Genomic DNA, 5,395 nt, shown 5'->3' on the forward strand with positions numbered 1-5,395 from the left:
TCAGAGAGAGAATGATTCAGAGAGAGAATGATTCAGAGAGAGAGAATGATTCAGAGAGAGAGAATGATTCAGAGTGAGAGAATGATTCAGAGAGAGAATGATTCAGAGAGAGAATGATTCAGAGAGAGAGAATGATTTAGAGTGAGAGAATGATTTAGAGTGAGAGAATGATTCAGAGAGAGAATGATTCAGAGTGAGAGAATGATTTAGAGAGAGAGAATGATTCAGAGAGAGAATGATTCAGAGAGAGAATGATTCAGAGAGAGAGAATGATTCAGAGTGAGAGAATGATTCAGAGAGAGAGAATGATTCAGAGAGAGAGAATGATTCAGAGAGAGAATGATTCAGAGCGAGAGAGATAGAGAGAATGATTCACAACGAGATTCGAGAATGATTCAGAGTGAGAGAGAATGATTCAGAGGAGGAGAGAATGATTCAGAGAGAGAGAATGATTCAGAGAGAGAATGATTCAGAGTGAGAGAGAATGATTCAGAGAGAGAGAATGATTCAGAGAGAGAATGATTCAGAGAGAGAGAATGATTCAGAGAGAGAGAATGATTCAGAGAGAGAATGATTCAGAGAGAGAGAATGATTCAGAGTGAGGAGAATGATTCAGAGAGAGAGAATGATTCAGAGAGAGAGAGATGATTCAGAGAGAGAATGATTCAGAGAGAGAGAATGACTCAGAGGAGAAGAGAGGAATGATTCAGAGAGAGAATGATTCAGAGTGAGAAATGATTCAGAGAGAGAATGATTCAGAGAGAGAGAATGATTCAGAGAGAATGATTCAGAGTGAGAGAGAATGACTCAGAGAGAGAATGATTCAGAGAGAATGATTCAGAGAGAGAATGATTCAGAGAGAGAATGATTCAGAGAGAGAATGATTCAGAGAGAGAATGATTCAGAGTGAGAGAATGATTCAGAGAGAGAGAATGATTCAGAGAGAATGATTCAGAGAGAGAATGATTCAGAGAGAGAATGATTCAGAGAGAGAATGATTCAGAGAGAGAAATGATTCAGAGAGAGAATGATTCAGAGTGAGAGAATGATTCAGAGAGAGAGATGATTCAGAGAGAGAATGATTCAGAGAGAGAATGATTCAGAGAGAGAGAATGATTCAGAGAGAGAATGATTCAGAGAGAGAATGATTCAGAGAGAGAGAATGACTCAGAGAGAGAATGATTCAGAGAGAGAGAATGATTCAGAGAGAGAATGATTCAGAGAGAGAGATGATTCAGAGAGAGAGAATGATTCAGAGAGAGAGATGATTCAGAGAGAGAATGATTCAGAGAGAGAGAATGATTCAGAGAGAGAGATGATTCAGAGAGAGAGAATGATTCAGAGAGAGGAATGACTCAGAGAGAGAGAATGATTCAGAGAGAGAATGATTCAGAGAGAGAGAATTCAGAGAGAGAGAATGACTCAGAGAGAGAGAATGACTCAGAGAGAGAGAATGATTCAGAGTGAGAGAATGATTCAGAGAGAGAATGATTCAGAGAGAGAATGATTCAGAGAGAGAGAATGATTCAGAGAGAGAGAATGATTCAGAGAGAGAATGATTCAGAAGAGAGAATGATTCAGAGAGAGAATGATTCAGAGAGAGAGAATGATTCAGAGAGAGAGAATGATTCAGAAGAGAGAATGACTCAGAGAGAGAGAATGATTCAGAGTGAGAGAATGATTCAGAGAGAGAATGATTCAGAGTGAGAGAATGATTCAGAGTGAGAGAATGATTCAGAGAAGAATGATTCAGAGAGAGAATGATTCAGGAGAGAGAATGATTCAGAGAGAGAATGATTCAGAGAGAGAATGATTCAGAGAGAGAATGAATCAGAGAGAGAATGATTCAGAGTGAGAGAATGATTCAGAGTGAGAGAATGATTCAGAAGAGAATGATTCAGAGAGAATGATTCAGAGAGAGAATGATTCAGAGAGAGAGAATGATTCAGAGAGAGAATGATTCAGAGAGAGAGAATGATTCAAGAGAGAGAATGATTCAGAGTGAGAGAATGATTCAGAGAGAGAATGATTCAGAGAGAGAATGATTCAGAGAGAGAGAATGATTCAGAGAGAGAGAATGATTCAGAGAGAGAATGATTCAGAGTGAGAGAATGATTCAGAGTGAGAGAATGATTCAGAGAGAGAATGATTCAGAGTGAGAGAATGATTCAGAGTGAGAGAATGATTCAGAGAGAGATGATTCAGAGAGAGAATGATTCAGAGAGAGAGAATGATTCAGAGAGAGAGAATGATTCAGAGAGAGAATGATTCAGAGAGAGAGAATGAATCAGAGAGAGAATGATTCAGAGAGAGAGAATGATTCAGAGAGAGAGATTCAGAGAGAGAGAATGATCAGAGAGAGAGAATGATTCAGAGAGAGAGAATGATTCAGAGAGAGAGAATGATTCAGAGAGAGAATGATTCAGAGAGAGAAATGAATCAGAGAGAGAATGAATCAGAGAGAGAGAATGATTCAGAGAGAGAGAATGAATCAGAGAGAAGAATGATTCAGAGTGAGAGAATGAATCAGAGAGAGAGAATGATTCAGAGAGAGAGAATGATTCAGAGAGAGAATGATTCAGAGAGAGAGAATGAATCAAAGAGAGAATGAATCAGAGAGAGAAATGAATCAGAGAGAGAATGAATCAGAGAGAGAGAATGATTCAGAGAGAGAATGATTCAGAGAGAGAGAATGATTCAGAGAGAGAATGACTCAGAGAGAGAATGATTCAGAGAGAGAGAATGATCAGAGAGAGAGAATGATTCAGAGAGAGAGAATGACTCAGAGAGAGAGAATGAATCAGAGAGAGAGAATGATCAGAGAGAGAGAATGATTCAGAGAGAGAAATGATTCAGAGAGAGAGAATGATTCAGAGAAGAGAATGATTCAGAGAGAGAGAATGACTCAGAGAGAGAGAATGATTCAGAGAAGAGAATGATTCAGAGAGAGAGAATGACTCAGGAGAGAATGATTCAGAGAGAGAGAATGATTCAGAGAGAGAAATGATTCAGAGAGAGAATGATTCAGAGAGAGAGAATGACTCAGGGAGAGAGATGATTCAGAGAGAGAGAATGATTCAGAGAGAGAGAATGACTCAGGGAGAGAGAATGATTCAGAGAGAGAGAATGACTCAGGAGAGAGAATGATTCAGAGAGAGAGAATATTCAGAGAGAGAGAATGATTCAGAGAGAGAATGATTCAGAGAGAGAAGACTCAGGGAAGAGAATGATTCAGAGAGAGAGAAATGATTCAGAGAGAGAGAATGATTCAGAGAGAGAGAATGATTCAGAGAGAGAATGATTCAGAGAGAGAGAATGATTTGAGAGAGAGAATGAATCAAGAGAGAATGAATCAGAGAGAGAGAATGATTCAGAGAAGAGAATGATTCAGAGAGAGAGAATGATTCAGAGAGAGAGAATGAATCAGAGAGAGAGAATGATCATAGAGAGAGAATGAATCAGAGAGAGAGAATGAATCAGAGAGAGAATGAATCAGAGAGAGAGAATGATTCAGAGAGAGAGAATGATTCAGAGAGAGAGAATGATTCAGAGAGAAAGAATGATTCAGAGAGGAGAATGATTCAGAGAGAGAATGAATCAGAGAGGAGAATGAATCAGAGAGAGAATGAATCAGAGAGAGAGAAGATCAGAGAGAGAATGATTCAGAGAGAGAGAATGATTCAGAGAGAGAAGATTCAGAGAGAGAGAATGATTCAGAGAGAGAATGATTCAGAGAGAAGATTCAGAGAGAGAGAATGATTCAGAGAGAGAATGATTCAGAGAGAGAATGATTCAGAGAGAGAGAATGATTCAGAGAGAGAGAATGATTCAGAGTGAGAATGATTCAGAGAGAGAGAATGAATCAGAGAGAGAGAATGATTCAGAGAGAGAGAATGATTCAGAGAGAGAGATGAATCAGAGAAGAGAAGAATCAAGAGAGAATGATTCGAGAGAGAGAATGAATCAGAGAGAGATGAATCAGAGAGAGAAATGATTCAGAGAGAGAATGATTCAGAGAGAGAATGATTCAGAGAGAGAGAATGATTCAGAGAGAGAGATGATTCAGAGAGAGAATGATTCAGAGAGAGAGAATGATTCAGAGAGAGAGAATGATTCAGAGAGAGAATGATTCAGAGAGAGAGAATGATTCAGAGAGAGAGAATGATTCAGAGAGAGAGAATGATTCAGAGAAGAGAATGAATCAGAGAGAGAGAATGAATCAGAGAGAGAATGAATCAGAGAGAAGAATGAATCAGAGAGAGAGAATGATTCAGAGAGAGAGGATTCAGAGAGAGAGAATGAATCAGAGAGAGAATGAATCAGAGAGAGATGAATCAGAGAGAGAATGAATCAGAGAGAGAGAATGATTCAGAGAGAGAGAATGATTCAGAGAGAGAGAATGAATCAGAGAGAGAATGAATCAGAGAGAGAATGATTCAGAGAGAGAAATGATTCGAGAGAAAATGATTCAGATAGAGAGAATGATTCAGAGAGAGAGAATGATTCAGAGAGAGAATGATTCAGAGAGAGAATGATTCAGAGAGAGAATGATTCAGAGAGAGAATGATTCAGAGAGAGATGATTCAGAGAGAGAGAATGATTCAGAGAGAGAATGATTCAGAGAGAGAGAATGAATCAGAGAGAGAATGATTCAGAGAGAAGAGATTCAGAGAGAGAATGACCAGAGAGAGAGAATGATTCAGAGAGAGAATGATTCAGAGAGAGAATGATTCAGAGAGAGAGAATGAATCAGAGAGAGAGAATGATTCAGAGAGAGAGAATGATTCAGAGAGGAGAATCAGAGAGAGAGAATTCAGAGAGAGAGAATGATTCAGAGAGAGAATGATTCAGAGAGAGAGAATGATTCAGAGAGAGAGAATGATTCAGAGGGAGAGAATGAATCAGAGAGAGAATGATTCAGAGAGAGAGAAGATTCAGAGAGAGAGAATGATTCAGAGAGAGAGAATGATTCAGAGAGAGAGAATGATTCAGAGAGAGAGAATGATTCAGAGAGAGATGCTCAGAGAGAGAATGACTCAGAGAGAGAATGATTCAGAGAGAGAGAATGATTCAGAGGGAGAGAATGAATCAAGAGAGAGAATGATTCAGAGAGAGAGAATGATTCAGAGAGAGAGAATGATTCAGAAGAGAGAATGATTCAGAGGGAGAGAATGAATCAGAGAGGAGAATGAATCAGAGAGAGAGAATGATTCAGAGAGAGAGAATGATTCAGAGAGAGAGAATGATTCAGAGAGAGAGAATGATTCAGAGAGAGAGAATGATTCAGAGAGAGATGAATCAAGAGAGAGAATGATTCAGAGGGAGAGAATGAATCAGAGAGAGAGAATGAATCAGAGAGAGAGAATGATCAGAGAGAGAGAATTAATCAGAGAGA

The sequence above is a fragment of the Lethenteron reissneri genome, chromosome 70 (genome assembly GCF_015708825.2).
Source record: "Lethenteron reissneri isolate LAM-NWPU_2019-01 chromosome 70, ASM1570882v1, whole genome shotgun sequence".
NCBI lineage: Eukaryota > Metazoa > Chordata > Hyperoartia > Petromyzontiformes > Petromyzontidae > Lethenteron > Lethenteron reissneri.